The sequence below is a fragment of the Hypanus sabinus genome, chromosome 30 (assembly GCF_030144855.1).
Source record: "Hypanus sabinus isolate sHypSab1 chromosome 30, sHypSab1.hap1, whole genome shotgun sequence".
Lineage (NCBI taxonomy): Eukaryota > Metazoa > Chordata > Chondrichthyes > Myliobatiformes > Dasyatidae > Hypanus > Hypanus sabinus.
The window spans coordinates 29,999,402-30,017,627 of NC_082735.1; the positions used below are offsets into that span (position 1 = coordinate 29,999,402).

At 41.1% G+C, this 18,226-nt stretch overlaps 1 long non-coding RNA gene across 1 annotated transcript in view; it reads left to right on the top strand.

Annotated features, from left to right (window-relative positions):
* Positions 1-18,226, top strand: part of LOC132383357 (uncharacterized) — a 51,295-nt gene that overhangs the window by 29,415 nt on the left and 3,654 nt on the right. Inside the window, exons 2-3 of the long non-coding RNA XR_009508639.1 lie at positions 5,702-5,791; positions 15,647-15,731. This is a non-coding gene — a long non-coding RNA (uncharacterized LOC132383357). The remainder of the gene's footprint in view (positions 1-5,701; positions 5,792-15,646; positions 15,732-18,226) is intronic.

Genomic DNA, 18,226 nt, shown 5'->3' on the forward strand with positions numbered 1-18,226 from the left:
CTGCCTACATTCTCTGATATGAAATTGAACCATTTAAACCATTTGATCTGAATCATTAATCCAATGAAAAGAAATCAGCATTATTATCAGCATTTTCATTCTCATATAAAACATTTCTGTGACTTCAAAGTTCAAAGTACATATGTCACCATATATAGCCCTGAGATTAATTTTCTTGCGGGCATACTCAATAAGTCTAATAGCCATAATAGAATCAGTGGAAGACCACACCCATCAGGATGTATAACCAGTGTGCAGAAGACAATAAACTGTGCAAATGCAAAAGGAAAGAAGTAATAACACATAAATAAGCAATAAATACTGAGAACATGAGATGAGGAATCCTTGAAAGTCAGTTGATAGATTATGGGAGCATTGCAATGATGGGGCAAGTGAAGTTGAGTGAAGTAACCCCTGGGGTTCATGAGCCTGATGGTTGAGGGGTAATAACTGTCCCTAAACCTGGTGGTGTGAGTCCTGAGGCTCCTGTACCTTCTTCCTGATGGCAGCAGTGAGCATGTCCTGGGTGTGAGGGTTCCTGATGTTGTATGCCGTTTTCCTGAGCCAACGGTCTAAGTAGATGTGCTCAGTGGTGGGGAAGGCTTTACAGTGATGGACTGAGTCGTATCCACTACTTTTTGTAGGATTTGCCTTCAAGTGACATTGCCACACAGGGCTAATTTATATGTGTTTTTGCCTTGTGTGCTCTGCCCGGCAAAAACTGGGTTATATTTTCAAAGTGGTTTCAGATGAGATTTTCTCAATTGAGCAATAAGTAGTTTTGGGACTATTTAGCAATTTAAAATTATAATGTGATGAAAGACATCATGGTGCATTGTTCATTTACTACTGGGTCTGGAATGTCTACTGTTGGAATTGAGCAATGTGAACATTGTATTTGTTGGCTTGGTAGCCTGCAGACATATTTAAATGCGTTTAGAAATTGGGTGGAAAGTTTATTTCTCTGTCAGTTCTCCGTGTGTTTTACCTGGAGACTCAGAGACTTGCGCCAGAGAGACTCTGAAATGACAGAAGTTATACACTTGGTGGCTACTTTATGAGGTACACCTGCTCATTAATGCAAATAGCTAACCAGCCAATCGGGTGGCAGAAACATAATGCATAAAAGCACGCAGACATGTTCAAAAGGTTCAGTTGTTGCTCAGACCAAATGTAATAATGGGGAAGAAATGCGATCTAAGTGACCGTGGAATGATTGTTGGTGTCAGACGGAGTGGTTTGACTATCTCAGAAACCGCTCATCTCCTGGGATCTTCGCGCAGAACAGTCTCTAGAGTTTACGGAGGGTGGTGCGAAGAACGAACAAAAACAGGCAGTGTGCGACAATTCTGTGGGCAAAAATCCCTTGTTAATGGGAGAGTATAGAGGAGAACGGCCAGACTAGTTCAAGCTGATGGGAAGGCGACAGTAACTCAAATCACCACAAGTTACAACAGTGGTGCCCAGAAGCGCATCTCTGAGAGCACAATGCATTGAACCTTGAAGTGGACGGGCTACAGCAGCAGAATACCGCAAACGTACGTACAGAGGCCATTTTATTAGATACCTATTGTGTTGCTGAGCATTTGCTGGAAGGGGTGGGCTTATAATCTGAAAAACCTGTCAGCATAACTTTTACTAATATTATTGTCATTGCAATTGTATAATAAATAAAAGAAACGTGCAGATGTCCAAAGAAATACTGGCAGAACCTAACCAGTCAAGCAGCACCTGTGGAGAGAGTAACTAGTCAAGTGCTTCAGAGACCCTTTTTCAGCACTGGGGGAGGAGCAGGGGGGTGCCTGTTTTAAAATCAGAACTGTAGGACTAAAGATGATCAGGAGATTGGTTAAAGAGCTTGCATGCTGACATTCTAATGGACGTGGACTGAGATTGGGTTTTAAGCACAATGATGGGAAACAATGGGCATATATGCCACTGTGCTCTCAAAGGACTGGATCCAAGTACGGGGGAACGGCAGGCTTTCTTTGACACGGGGGGGGGGGGGGGTGGGGGAGGAGGGTCACTGGCACCATCTCTACCCAGGAGTTGCAGACAGCAGGCTCACAGTTCCACCCAGGAGCAAAGGAATGGCAGACACACCTTGAAGAGACAGGAACAACTGATTAGATACAGGAATACCGACAGGACTTCGGAGGAGCAACTGAGTGAGACCGCGGGACTGCTCATTCTTTCCAAGACAATGGCTCTGCTGCAGGGAAAATAATAGCAATGAGAAAAAGAAAGAGTTAAACTTTAAAGTCTTTCATCTTCTGCCCAAACAAGGGTCCTGAAGAAAAGAATGAACTCAAGAACATGAGAAAGAGGAGCAGGAGTCAGCCATTCGGCCCATCGATCCTGCCCCGCCATTCAATAAGATCATGACTGATCTGGTCATGGACTCATCTCCACCTACCTGCCTTTTCCCCTTAACCCTAGAGTAAATGGTATGAGTAATGGTACAGTAAGGATAACTTCTGCCACAGAAACCACAGTTTATGCCTCTCGCATTCACGTAGCTCTGTGGTGAAAGATTCCACCTCTCAATCGCACCAACATTTTGGTTGGGACTGCATGTGATCAGTGTTTGTTTTAACGTCATCGATGTCCTATTTAAGTAATATATCATTAAACTGGAAATAAGCAGAATCAAAGGGTGCATAGAAGGAAATGATGAGCAATTTTTTTTTAAATAGCTGGACTGGAAAAGCAGGTTATGTTTGAAAGCAGGCCATTGCAAAGCAATGATGATTTGGCAGATCCAATCATCAGACCCGATTTCATTTCTCTGATATGATGAAACGTTTACCCAAAGCTGTTTGTGAAAGACTTCCCTTTCCGAATTAAGTTTCAGAAAACAGAACAGATTTTTCCACACCTTGCTGCTGGTATTGGTTGGACACTTATTTAAACACATTCTTTCTTCACCAGTGAGGAGGGAGCAAATTTGAACTGATCGATTGCATTATCCACATTGCTACCTTGCTACCTCGCCAGTTCACCTTCACTGCGTTAATCCAACTCAAAATCGACTTTCAGTCTGCTTCAGTATTTATTTATTACTTATTGAGATACAGCGTTGTATAGGCTGCAAGCTGGGTTGAATTGATGGTCAGGGTGGGAGACAAAGTCCTTGATCAAGGAGTCAGTTTAATGGTAGGTTTGCAATGGCAGTCAAGGTGGACACCAGGGAGTTATAGGGGTGGAACGCAGGAATGCAGTGGAATGCCATCAGGTTCCTGCATGAGTAATGAACCCATTATTTCTCCCTCCCTTTATTCATGACTTGCATTTTTTTCTAACATATAAATAAAAATATATTTGATATACTCAAAAACTTCTACAGATTTACCATGGACAGCATTCTGACTTGCTGCATCACGGTCTAGTACGTGGGGAGGGGGTGCTTTTGCACAAGATCGAAATAAATTGCAGAGACTTGGAAAATTAGTCAGCTCCTTCATGGGCACTAGCCTCCCTCACATCCAGGACATCTTCAAGGAGCGGTGCCTCAGAAAGGCAGTGTCCTTCACTAAGGATCCCCACCACCCAGGACATGCCCTCCTCACTCTGTTACAATCAAGAAGGAGGTACAGAAGCCTGAAGGCACATACTCAACAATTCAGGAACAGCTTTTTTCCCTCTGCCATCAGATTTCTTAATTTCTTAAACACTACCTCACTTTTTTTCTTGCTCTTTTTACACTATGTATTTAATTTAGTTTTGTGTATATATATATGTGTGTAATGTGTGTGTGTATGTATAGGTATAGAAATATAGATATAGATACATCTAGAGAAAGGGAGGGAGATAGATAGAAAAAGATATATATTTCTTATTGTAATTTATAGTGTTTTTCTCATGTATTGCATTCTATATCAGTGTTATTAAATCTGATTCTGACATTCTTGACTCAGTCAAATTTCCAAAGTGACACAAAATGGCCTTAAATGCACTCTATCGTGTTACACGCAGTTCAGAATATGCTTCGAATTTGCCATGCTGTCTGCTTTCTGGTCTAGATATTATTTCGACAAGTAGTATTCTTCGGTTTTGCAATGATGTAACAGGTTGAGTTGGTGAAGAGAGGTGCCATATCCTAATTGCAGTTTGACTTGCTGGCCCGTCATTAGCACCAATCCACCCCACAACGGGCTTTCCGCTTGCCTCAGTATGTGTGACATGGGCAAAAGCCTGGTCTCCATATCGTAGTGCCCTGGCTTACATATCATATAGTCAGAGAGCCTCAATATGTGTTGTAATTATTGGGTAGGACCATGTTGGTCTTTATGTGTGTCTCCTTAAATCAGACTAGAAAGAGTACTAAGATAAATAATCTAATATTTTACTTTAACTATCAATGGATGTAGCTACACACACACTACACACAGTCAATATGACCATGATGTCTTGGATGCTAAAGTGCCTGATATGCTGTAGCTATGAAGCTCTGTGTTTTCCGCTGGGTCAAGGCAATGATGATATTAACTCTGCCGCATTTGTGGAAAGAGGTTGTTGGGTTTTGCCGTGTGTTTCCTTGTTTTCCATCCAAACTGATGTCAACCCCAGCCTTGCATCCTTTCACACAGATCTAAAACAGCTTGGTAAAACTTGACTCTGGTTTAAGATGGTGACGGTGAAGCACAGCGATTTGTTGCCGTAGCAAACAAAACTACTAACTACTTTATGAATCGTGCTTTTTATCCTGGTAGACAATGACTGCAATTCATAGCCCGTAACTTCACTTTTGGAGTTGAGTTTTTGAACCGCTTGCCTGTTCTGGTATTTTTGCGCGTGAACTGATGTCTCAAAGGTGCGGGACAGTTGCGGCGTGACCTGGGGCCCAGGCCCAAGAGCGTTTTGAAGGGGCACGGTCTGGTTCCAAGAGCAAGGAACGACCTGCAGTTTGAATGATTTAAACGCCAGGTTGAATTGGTTGAATTTGGTACCCAAAATGGGCTGAGTAGAGGCTTTGGAGTCTGAACCCGAGAGCTTTGTGAAGCAGCAGGGCCCAGGTCTGAGAGAGAGGAATGATCCAGGTTTGGATGATTTAAGTGCCAGGCCAGGTGGAAAAGGTCAGGGTGTCGGGTCCAGAGGTAGGGAACAGGCTGGTTCAGCTTTCTGTAGCATGAGACTTACTCACCTCTATGCTGAAGAGGCTGTGGCCTACAACTAACGGGCTGCTGGATCAGCTGCAGTGATGACTGGCTTCGCGACTGCGGACTCACTTTCTTGACCTTCAGTTGTTTGTTCGCTTTTGTTGGTCACGTGATCTGCTTTTGTTCTGCACGTTGGGTGTTTGGCAGCCTTTTTAAAAAAGTTGGCTCTATTGTGTTTCTTTGTTTTGTGTCTGCCTGTCAGAAAGTGAATCTCAAGGTTGAATATCGTATACATACTTCGATAATATATGTGCTTCGAACTTTTGAACTCGAAGGATGTCAGGGGCAGGACTTCAATTGCATCTTGACATTATGGAAACTGGGAGAAGAAGTGGTGAGGGGTGGTGGAGGGGGGGGGGGAGGAGGACTGACCATGTTATTCAGTCCAAGCTATTCTGATGAGTCATTTTAATGTTGTGTCTCCTCATGTCACCTGAATTCTGAAATAAGTTAGCAGATTACTTGCCACTTAATTGTGTGTTGTTTCTGAGAAACGAATTCCTTCTCTAATAATTTTAATCTTTTATTTCCCCCTTTGCCAGTAGTCCTCATTATGGAAGCTAGTACTGCAACAGACGAAAATTTCAACACAACATTACCGACAAGATCGCCTCAAGAAGTTCTTTATCAGAGTAAGGATTTTTAACACAACTTTAATTTTTCACCGCTATAAACTGGTTTGCTGAATATACACAGCAGACTGTTAACCACAATCTTTCAGGTAGAATTACTTGAAATTTGAAATGCAGCTGGTGTGTGGAGTGAAGGCGGGGAGGAGCGGGTAAGAGTGTATAGCACGAAGGTGACTGCTACTAAGTGATTATTTGCTCTGCTAATGTGGAAGTGGTCCAAACAAACCAAAACTACTGTGCTAAGAGGTGTGCTTTATAGCCAAGTTTTCAGATGATCCAAAAATAGGTGGAGCATTGAGGAAGCAGGGAGTCTCCAGAAGGACTTGGACAGATTGGGAGAATGGGCAAAGAAATGGCAGATAGAATACAGTGTTGGGAAGTGTACGTCTGTGTACTTTGGTAGAAGGAACAAAGATGTAGACTATTTTCGAAATGGAGAGAAAATTCAGAAATCAGAGATGCAAAAGGGACTTGGGAGTCCTTGTGCAGGATTCCCTAATGGTTAACTTGCAGGTTGAGTCAGTAGAAAGGAAGACAAATGCAATGTTAGTAGTCATTTCAAGAGGACTAGAATATAAAAATAAGGATGCAATGCTAGTGTTTCATGAGACATTATTTGGATCACATTTGGAGTATTGTGAGCAGTTTTGGGCCCCATATCTAAGAAAGGATATGCTGATATTAGATAGAGTCCAGAGCAGGTTTATAAGATTCCAGGAATGAAAAGATTAATGTATGAGGAGCATTTGAGGGCTCTGAACATTTGAAGGCTCTGTACACAGTAAAAGTTAGAAGATCTCATTGAAACATACTCAATACTGCCAGGTCTTGATAGAGTGGATGTGGAAAGGTTGTTTCCAAAAGTGGGGGAGTCTAGGACCAGAGAGCACACCCTTGGAATAAGAGATTCCTTTAGAACAGAGATGAAAAAGTATGTCTTTATCCAGAGAGGGGTGAATCTGTGGAATTCCTTGCCACAGGTGGTTGTGGAGGCCAAGTCTTTGAGTATATTTAAAGTGGAGGTTGATAGGTTCGTGATTAGTCAGGATATCCAAGGTTGTGGGGGAAAGGCAAGAGAATGGGGTTGAGAGGGAATATAAATCGGCCATGGTGAAATGGTGGAATTGACTCAATGGGATGAATGGCCTAATTCTGCTACTATGCCTTATGGTCTTTATTCCTCTCTCTATATGGTACAATAGAACTGGGACCTTCTAATAAGTATTAGGATTGGTAAATAAAAGCTCTCTTTGTCAACGTAACCCACTTTCAGTAAATAAATTTCAACAAAATGTTGCCTGCAGGACAGCAAAGGGGAATTTGAGGGAGGGTGCGAGATTACATAAAAATATCTAAGAGAAATAATAGATGTAGTAGGTCTTGTTCAAGTGCCAATTTCTTAACAAAAAACCCTTCATGGTGAAAGCGGCTGTTTTACCTGAGTAAGTGAAGTGTTCATTCAGTAGCGGTTGTCACGGAATTCCCAGAAACTATATCCGTGAAAGGAATGAAGTGCACCTTTGATATGAAAGAAAATCCTCTCAGTAAATGGATAGTTTAAAAAAAACTCAAAAGATCACAAAGATCAGAGGCAGAGAAAAGGCTACGAATGGTTGAGGAGATTATGTAACAGACAGAAAATGCTGGACGAACTCAGCAGGCCAGGCAGCATCTAAGGAAAAGAGTATAGTCAACGTTTCAGGCCAAGAGTCTTCATCAGGACTGGAGAAAAAATGATGAGGAGTCAGAGTAAGAAGATGGGGAGAGGGGAGGAAGAAACACAAAGTGATAGGTGAGGTAAGGAGCTGGGAAGTTGACTTGTTAAAGAGATACAGGACTGGAGAAGGGGGAATCTGATGGGAGAGGACAGAAGGCCATTGAAGAAAGAAAAGGGAGAAGCACCAGAAGGAGCTGCTGGGCATTAAAGGAGATAAGGTGAGAGAGGGAAATGGGAATAGGAAATGGTGAAGGAGAGGGTGGGGGCATTACTATTTTTTTAAAACTTTTTTTATTGAACACAAACAAAAACAGAAACACTAAACATATGTTAACAAAGCCAGGGAATCACACATAAGCAGCAAAAAATATATAACTATTAACTTTAAATATACAAATAAACAAGAAAATCCACTCTGAATACTGATGAACAGAAGGAACTATATCTAAAAGGAGTCACAAAATAGAAACATTTACAGAGATAACCTGAAACATTGACAGATTTGTACAATCTTTACAGCTTTATAGGATTATATATATATATATATATATATAGCTCTCCCCTTATATACATCGATTAAAAAAAATCTGTAAATTGATAGACACCATGTTGTTTAACTTTTTATGGAAAAACAAAGTTCATTACATTAAAAAATCTGCCGTCATGAATAGTTATGACAAGGGAGTCTAAATTTTCTTCATTTTGACAGCCTTAATAAAACTTATAAAATTAATTGGATTAAACAATATTTACGTAATCCTACTTCTATATGGAATTGTATTCTTTCTTTTGTCTTTTCCCAAGTTGGTGCATTGAAATTTTTTCTTTTATGTAATTACAGAATAGACGAAGTTCCTCTCCGTTTATCTCTGTTTCATAAGCAGATGCTTTTATCTTGGTCTTTGATTTACAAACACAACTTTTCTCTACATAGTTATTTTATCTGGGTGGGGGCATTACTGGAAGTTTGAGAAATCGATGTTCATACCATCAGGTTGGAGGCTACCCAGATAGAATATAAGGTGTTGCTCCTCCAACCTGAGTGTGGCCTCATCGCGACAGTAGAGGAGGCCATGGACTGACATGTTAGAATAGAACTAAAATGGGTGGCCACTGGGAGATCCTGCTTTTTCTGTCGGACGGCGGGTAACTGGTCATTGAAGCAGTCTTCTAATCTATAATCGGGTCTTACCAATATATAGGAGGCCACACCAAGAGCACCAGATACAGTAGATGACCCCAACAAACTCACAGGTGAAATATCACCTCACCTGGAAGGACTGTTTGGTGCCCTGAATGGTCATGAGGGAGGAGTTGTCGGGGCAGGTGTAGATCGTGGTGGAAGTTACAGAGAATTATGTGCTGGATGTGGAGGCTGGTGGGATGGTAGGCAAGGACAAAAGGAACCCTGCCCCTGGTGGGGTGGCAGGTTGGATGGGATGAAGGCAGTGTTAATGGTGGAGGAAGGGAAGCCCCTTTCTTTGAACAAGGAGAACATCTTCTTTGTTTTGGAATGAAAAGCCTTATCCTGAGAGCAGATGTGGTGGAGATGGAGGAATTGAGAGTGGATGGCACTTTTATAAGTAACAGGGTGGGAAACGATATAGTCCAGGTAGTTGTGAGAGTCATTGGCACTATTGAATTGAATTGACCTTATTACTTACATCACATATAAATGGGATTATGTAGGTTGGTATTCAAAACTTGTTTTAACGTATTCCACAAACCTAGAGGGAACCACTCCCTTATTTTAAATACGTTGAAGAGATTCTTTCCTACAGTGTTTATGTTGGTTTTTACCCCTGAGCTGATTCAGTCGGGGGGGGGGGGGGGGGTTGTCATGCAGATTAAGAATCTACATTGTTAAATTACTAATGTCTACGCTGATGTGTGTTCCATTGATGCTTTGCCCTGCAGTCCCCTGTAATTGGCACTGTGAATGGAACACTTGATTTTTTTTCTTCCCAAGTGATTTAATAAACATAAAACAAGAAACAGGACTAGTCCATTCTTCCTCCCTCACTGCCCAGCAATGCCCTGATTTAATCCTAGCCTAATCATGGGGCAATTCACAATGACTAATTAACCTGGCAACCCGGTGGTCATCTTTGGACTGTGAGAGGAAACTGGAGCATCTGGTGGAAACCCACACAGAACGTACAAACTCCTTACAGGCAGTGCTGAGAATTGAACCCTGGTCACCTGTACTGTAAAGTGTTGTGCAAACCACTACACCACCAGGAATCCATGGAAATTTGTAAGACAATAAACAAAGTACATTTACTACCTTCATAGCTACCGCCTCTAGAAACTGTAAAATACAGATCATTAGCTTCTCTGGATTTGTGACCTTTAAATCCAGTTAACTTCCCCAATATTGACCCTTACTAATCCTAATTTCATTGAGTACACATTCACTCTAGACCAGGGATTTCCCAACATTTTTTATGCCATGGAGCCTTTCCATTAACTGAGGGGGTCTGTGGACCCAGGTTGGAAACCCCCTGTTCTAGACATTTTTCCAGTATCACAAGATGTCTTCTGTTATAGTCTGTAATGAGAATCCTAAAATATTGCTTTAATTTCTTCCTTTCCAGTCATAATGAAGGTTTTAGCTTGAAATGTTTATTGTTTGTTCCTTCGTTTAGATGCTGCCTGACTCGATGAGTTCCTCCAGCATTTTGAGTGTGTTTTTTTAAACGTTCTGCCTTATTATTCCCCAGTAAAATTTCTCCTATCTCAGTCAGTAATAGAAGCACAGTAACTTCAGCAAGTCTTTTTACAGATCAACAGGAGTGTTTACAGTCTGTTTTAATGCCTTTCCACAGACTTGCTCTCTCTTCCCCTCTCATTTTCAAGGCCTTCATCCTCCAGTCTAGAACTCTGAAATTTTTACATTCCTCAGACTGCTGTCTTCGGCTACAAGCCTTTCCTTTGATCTAATTATTTGTTTAACCTCTTTCAGTAACTGTTTTCCTGCTTCAATTTGCCTTTTACATAGACCTTCTAGAAATGATATCTGTTGCCTGTTTAATGTTTTATATATAGATATAATAATGTCTGAGGATCCGAAGCCCATAGGAGGAAGGAAACCAATATAAAGTACAATCCAATAATCCCATAAATCTCAGAATATCAGAAACTTTTTTGTTTGCATATCAGTACTGCACGAGCTAAACACTTCCGTAAGGAATGATCGCTGATACAGGTCCAAATGCTGCTGATCTGGGGCCAAACGTGGCTGTTGACCCCCCCCCCCTTCGCATTCACTTCAGTGCTTCAGACTTCCTCGCCAGTTCAAGATGGAGTCATTCATGCCTTGTCTCTGGTGTTCTTGGTCCTTTTTGGCACCCCGTCTCTGAGCTCCATGAGGTAGCTCTCTGGACAGAGCATCGCGCTGGATCCTTCGAGTAAATTCCAAATTGTCCATCACAGGCTCCGAGAGTTCCCGTAACACATACAAGCCAAGAAGTGCAAGCAGTAGGCGGAGAAGAAATGGGGGAAAAAAAGGAAAGATTTGCAATCTGGGAGATATCGTCCGAGGAATCATTATTCGCTGGCAGCATCTTGACCGGAGCTATTTCCCCTCCAGCAGTTTGTGTGTGTGTGTGATGCTTTGGATTTCCCGTATCTGCAAACTTTCTTGTGTTTATAAGTAGAGAAAGGCCAATGCTCTTTCTCTGACCTAAAACTCAGTATTAAAGCTCCAAATGCACTCAGCTAACTCTTGTGTTGAACCACGTTACCTGCACACTAGCTCCAAAGACAAGTCCCATCACAGTAAGAGCTTTCTGCCATGATGTTTCCAAGGTCCTGAAATCTTCACAGACACTGAAAACCCCTTCCCCTTGACTGCTCAATGCACAGAATGAGCATCCAGCAAGTACTGAGCTTTTCATTACTCAATTAACTATTATCACCCTCGGTGTCAACCATTTAAAAAAAAACACAGTAAGCTTGCAAGGCATTCTGGAAACCCACCTTCACGCTCCATCAGACATGACCTGCCCACCCTGGCAGTCTTCGATCCCACAGACTTGCAGTAAAACTAAGTCGTTCTTGACTCTGGGACTGCTGATGAAGTGAAGTTTTTACATTATAAAGATTGACAATACAGTGCCTATAAAAATTATTCCCCTCCTCCCCCTTGGAAGTTTTCATGTGTTATTGTTTTGCAACACAGTGGATTTAATTTGGTTTTTTTTCAACAGGAATAGGACTCTTTTGTATCAAAGTAAAAACAGATTTCTACAAATTGATCTGAATTAATTACAAATATAACACACAAAATAATTGATTGCATAATTACTCAACCCCTTCAAGTAGATGCTAGTAGATGCTACCTTTGGCAGCAATTACAGCCTTGACTCTGTGTGGATGGGTCTCTATCAGCTTTGCACATCCGGACACTGCAATTTTTTTCCCCATACTTCTTTACAAAACTGCTCAAGCTCTGTCAGACTGCATGGGGATCGTGAGTGAAAAATCCTTTTCAAGTCCAGCCACAAATTCTCAATTGGATTGAAATGTGGACTCTGACTTGACCACTCCAAGGCATTAACTTTGTTGTTTTTAAGCCATACCCATGTAGGTTTGGTTTTATGCTTGAAAAAAATCTTCTCCCAAGTCACAGTTCTCTTGCATTAGGTTTTCCTCCAGGATTTCTCTGTGTTTTGCTGCATTCATTTTACCCTCTACCTTCACAAGCCTTCCAGCGCCTGGTGCAGTGAAGCATTCCCACAGCATAACGCAGCCACCACCCTGCTTCACAGTCAGGATGGTGGGTTTTTGAGGATGTGCGATGTTTGGCTTATCGTCGTGTTTAGTCTGATAGCCAAAAAGCTCAATTTTGGTTTCATCAGACCATAGAACCATCTTCCAGCTGACTTCAGAGTCTCACACGTGCCTTCTGGCAGACTCTAGACAAGATTTCATGTGAATTTTTTTTTCAACGGTGGCTTTCTCTTTGCCACTCTCCCATAATAATGTTGCGACTGGTGAAGCACCCGGGCAACAGTTGTTGTTTGTGCAGTCACTCCTGTCTCAGCTGCTGAAGTTTGTAACTCCTCCAGAGTTGTCGTGAGTCTCTTGGTGGCCTCCCTCACTAGTCCCCTTCTTGCACGGTCACTCAGTTTTTGAGGATGGCCTGCTCCAGGCAGGTTTACAGCTGTGCCATATTCTTTCCATTTCTTGATGATTGAATTAACTGTACTCCAAGGGATATTCAGTGAGTTGGAAATTTTCTTGTATCCATCTCCTGACGTGCTTTTCAATAATGTGGAGTTGCTTGAAGTGTTCTTTTGTCCTCATGATGTAGTTTTGCCAGGATACTGACTCACCAGCTGTTGAACCTTCCAGATACAGGTGTATTTTACTACAATCAACTGAAACACCTTGACTGCACACTGTGATCGCCATTTAACTAATTATGTGACTTCTAAAACTAATTGGTTGCACCAGTGATGATTTGGTGTGTCATATTAAATGGGGGGGGGGTGGGGGAGGAATTCTTATGCAATCAATTATTTTGTGTTTTACCTTTGTAGTTCATTTAGGTCACTTTGTAGAGATATGTTTTCACTTTTACACCAAAGATCAGTGTCACAGTCGACGTTTCAGGCTGAGACCCTTTATCAGAACTGGAAAGGAAAGGGAAATAAATCAGGAAAAGAAGTTAGAGAGAGGAGGAAGAAGTATAAGGTGGCAGGTGATTGGTGAAACCAGGAGAGGGGCAGGGTCAGGGGTGAAGTTAAAAGTTGAGAAGATGATTGGTGAAAGAGAGAAGGGGCAGGAAGAGGGGAATTTGATAGGAGAGGATAGAAGACCATGGAGGAAAGGGACAGGGAGGAGCACCAGAGGAAGGTGATGGGCAAATAAGAAGAGAAGGTATGAGAGGAGAACAGGATCGGGGAATGATGGAGAGGGGCAATTACTGGAAGTTTGAGAAATTGATGTTCATGCAATAAGGGAACATTATCTATGTTTCTTCAAATCACCGAGTCAGAATTAGATGAAATTCATTCTTATAAGCCAACTAAAAGCTTAATTCTTTTGGTTTAGGAATGAAAGGCACAACTGAGAGTGATTAATGGGATCAGAAAGTTCACATGCAAGGCTTGTATTACTGAATTTATTGTATAACGCTGTGTTCGCTTTGTTCTACAGCTACCTTTGCAATCAAGATTAAATGACAAACAGGGAATTTGTTATTTCTTATCTTCAAAACAAGTTTTGTTATCTGGTGCTCCACATTTCAGGGTGTGTTTCTTTCTATGTCTTGTCACTGTGCTATGACCTGTTGTCATAGTGATTTGGGTCGTGCAATTTTCAATTTCAGTGATTGTTCTTTTTCTTGCTTTAGTGCATTATGGCTTCTGCTAAGACAAAACTGAGTCAGAATACAGAACATGCCCTGTGGCAGGATGTAGTGGAAATTGGGGATATTTGTTGGACAGGCTTTAGATTCCTCATTATCATCACCATCAGAGACCTGACTATAAATCACATCTTTTCCTTTTCAATGATTTTGTATCACGTGATCTGTCAGTACCCAGACGTTCAAAATAAACAAACTGACGAATGAACGTTAAGTTCAGCACTTGTGCTTGGAGGATTTTGGATAAAATCAATTTGACCATGATAAATAAAAAGAGAATCAAAGAAGATTTGAATCTCTCAGGATTGGAGAAGGTTTTAACTCATCATGCTTCTGCAACTCTCTGTAAAATTTTTCAATTAATTTACTTGCCCTGCTCTTTTTCCAAAATTCCTTCAGCTGCGCTTAACTTCACCCTTTAATTAACTTCTGAAAAACATAGTAATTTTAAAATGTTTTAGAGCTCTCAGGTCTTCTTCGCCAAGTCTCTTACATTTAAACAATCTCCCTTAAAAGATAATTGGCAGATCATCTTTTTTGAACTACGCTCCTGAACTGTGGAATTCAATACCTCAAACTATAAGGACCGCAGACCCAGTTGACACTTTTAAACACCAGCTCAAAACCTATTTACTTAACCTTGTTTTTAACTAATGTGTTTCTTGACTTCCTTTTGATGTTTAAGTATCATCTCGTTGTAAAGCACTGAACTACATTGTTTTGTATGAAAAGTGCTCTATAAATAAGTTATTATTCCCAATCATGAGAACCAGTTGATCTTCCTTCTGGTGTCTTTGCGTGTCACCTTAAATCCATAACCTCTGCATAGTTAATTTCCTTACCAAGAGAATGTCAAAAAAAGTTTGAAATTCCATCAAAAGGGGGCAGTAGTGAGCACAAGGGTTTTGGCCTGAGATGTCAAGGATCATTTCCATAGATGCTGTCTGACCTGCTGAGTTCCTCCAGCTGTTTATTGCTTTGGATGTCCAACATCAGTTGAATTTCTCGTGTTCGTACTTATCTCTGAGTTCTGAAGTTATTTTGTATTTCTGGCCTCTCCGCAACACCTGCTATGTGATAACCTTGTTCTGTGGAGATAAATATGTAGTTTTTTAAAAGTTCCTTGAAATGAAGGGTGAAACTACGTGCATCCACTGATAAGCATGCATATGAATCTCCATGCTGTGTTGACTCAAAATTGAATCAATTCCTTGCATACACTTTAACTGGAACAGTTTGTTTGTGAAGAAATTCATTACTAACAACAGTGCAAGTAGAGTGAAAGGAACTGATGCCAGCAACCTTAACCCCACTTACCCCACATCTGACATTTATATCTTTATTTATTGAAATACAGCGCAGAATAAGCCCTTCTGGGCCTGCAGGTCATGTCACCCAGCAAACCCTGATTTAATGGGATTCTAACATTTAACTGTCATTCATCCTTTGGGGCACACCTCTGTTTTCATGGATGTTTGGGAAGAAAAAGAATTTCAGGATGTATATTGTATACTTTTCTCTGATACTAAATGTACCTATTGAACCCTAATCGCGGGATAATTTACAAAGACCGATTAATCCACCAACCGGTATGTATTTGGACGGTGGGAGGAAACCGGAGCAGCCAGAGGAATCCCACATAGTCACGGGCAAATTATACAGGCAGCAGCAGGTTGCCTGTACTGTAAAGCATTGTGCTCACCACTTTGCCATGGACAGGGATGCCTACTACACATTGGTTATATTGTTCTTTAATTTTCAGGTTCTGGAGCTATTGTAGCTGTTATTGTAATTGGAATAATTATCATATTCACCCTGGTCCTGTTCTTTTTGAAACACTACAACAGGTAAGAAAGAAAAATGGAGGATTATTATTTGTAATATTGATTGATCCATTAATTTATTCATGAACAAGTTGTCTTTTAAGCCAACCTGTTACACATGCAAACTAAAATATTCATTTATGTACACCTATGTGTAAAACATCTGTCCTTTATTCCACAAACAATTTAACTAGTAACTGGCTTTTAACATGAAAATACCAAACAACCAACAGCTTTGTTCTGAAAAATAATGCCCAAAATTTGGACCAAAGAATTTATTGAAGACATATTGTTTTAACTGCTTTAAATCAGGTGTTTCTGACCTGGGATCCAAGGACCCCTTGCTTAATGGTCTTGGTTGATGGCATTAAAAAGTTTGGGAACCCCGCTTTAAAATAACTAAGTAGGCACTTTATTAGTTACACCTGCTGCTCAAGGCAAATATCTAATCAGCCAATCATGTGACAGCAACTCGATCAATTGCTGTGGCCAAGAGGTTCAGTTGTTGTTCACATTAAACGTCAGAATGAGGAAGAAATGTGATCCAAGTGACTTTGACTGGGAAATGATTGTTGGTGCCAGTTAGGTTGATTTGAGTATCTCAGAAACTTTGAATCCTCTTAGATTTTCATACATATTAGTTGGGAGCAGGGGTTCTGAACCTTTTTGATGCCTTTGACCCCTACTATTAATTGAGGGGACCGCGGACCCCTGGTTTGGAAGCCCCCGCTCTAGAGATTATAGTTAAAGTCTGTCCCGAGCCTTATAGGCTCATCAGGCTGGTGCTTATGCCAGTTTCCATGCACCCCACCCGGATAGGTTGCCAGTCTATTGCGAGGTTAACCCCCAACATTTTGCCGGTACCCATTTTCAGCTGGGTGGACTGAAGCAATGTGTGGTTAAGTGCCTTGCTCACACAACATGCTGCCTCGGCTGGGGCTCGAACTCACGACCTTCAAATCGCTAGTCCAATGCCTTAACCACTTGGCTACATGCCACACTAGAGTTTATAGAGGCTAGAGCAAAACACACAAAGAACATCCAGTAAGCAGCAGTTCTGTCGGTGAAAATGCCTTGTTAATGGGAGGGGTCAGAGGAGAATGGCCAGACTGATTCAAGATGACAGGAGGGTGACAGTAACTCAAATAACCATGTTTTACAACAGTGGTTTGCTCAAGAGCATCTCTGAATGCACAGTACATTGAACATTGAATTGGATGGGCTACAGCTGTAGAAGACCATGAACATACTCTTCACGACCACTTTCTTAAATACAGGAGGGATGTCACAAAGTGGCCACTGAGTGTCTAACAAAAAGTAACATAACTGTGCAGAAATTAATAAATGAACCTCCCAGCAAAAATGGTTCAGTGAAATATTTGAGAGACATATCAGTCTAATTCCTATTGAATGCATTCAAATGCTAGTTGTCAACTTGATCATAAGATAGTGATGAGGTGAGGTGAGCATGGGAGCAGTAGAGTTGTGTTTCTAAAGTTAAACCAGCAGCTCACTAAGTCGTATCAGAGGACATATTGCTCGGTACTCAAGCACGATATTCCCAATCTGTGTGCATTTATTGGTAACTCTTGGCTCCTGACATGGGAGAGTCTATGTAAGACATTTATTAGAATCACTGTCAAGATGAGAAATTTCCATTATGAGGATAAGGTACAGAAGCCAAGATTGTTTTCCAGGAACGAAGAAGGCCTGGGAGAAGATTTGATAGAAATGCTCACGATTTTGTTAGCTTTAGGTAGGGGAAACAGAATAGGTTCCATTTGCAGACCATTCATGAACAGGGGCACGTGTTCAAATTTATAAGCAAGAAATGCAGGATGGAACGTACTGTTAAACTTCACAATCATCATGATGAGGCTGTTTGAAGTAGTCAAACATGGCTTTCAAAAGGAAATTCATTGGCTCGTGTGGAAAATAATTTACAAGGTTGCAGGGAGAGAGTTAGGAAATGAGACAAAATGGATTGTTCCACAAGGGAAAAACATAGCTTCAATGGGATGAATAGCTCCTGTGGATCTATGATTAATTATTTTGTTCTTCCCTTGAGGAACACAAAATTTCTGAACAAAATAAATTATACAAAGTTGAACGAATCACTAATTCTTACATATCAAATTAACCATACTATAAATATCTGCAAAAGGATTTCCATGGTCAGGCTCCCTGAGGGCAGTTTCAGCTTCATCGCTAAAGTTGCAAAATTTGATCTCACTTTGTATCTGGTGGTCCATATCCTGTTGATATACTATGGACGAGTGAGGCAAATTGTAAAAGTGGACTTTGACTCTACGCTGTCTCCCTGAAGCGTCGTACATTCCAACATACACTACAAAGGTTTAGGGCGCAAGACCAACCATGGGAAAAAAAATTGATGGGCCAGAAATGCATGTTGGGTTTAGATAGCGTTTGAGGATCAGTACCACACAATATGATTAAAGTTATGGGAGTGGAGTGGGAACAAACAGAAAGACAGAAAAAATGTTAAAATCATGCTTTTT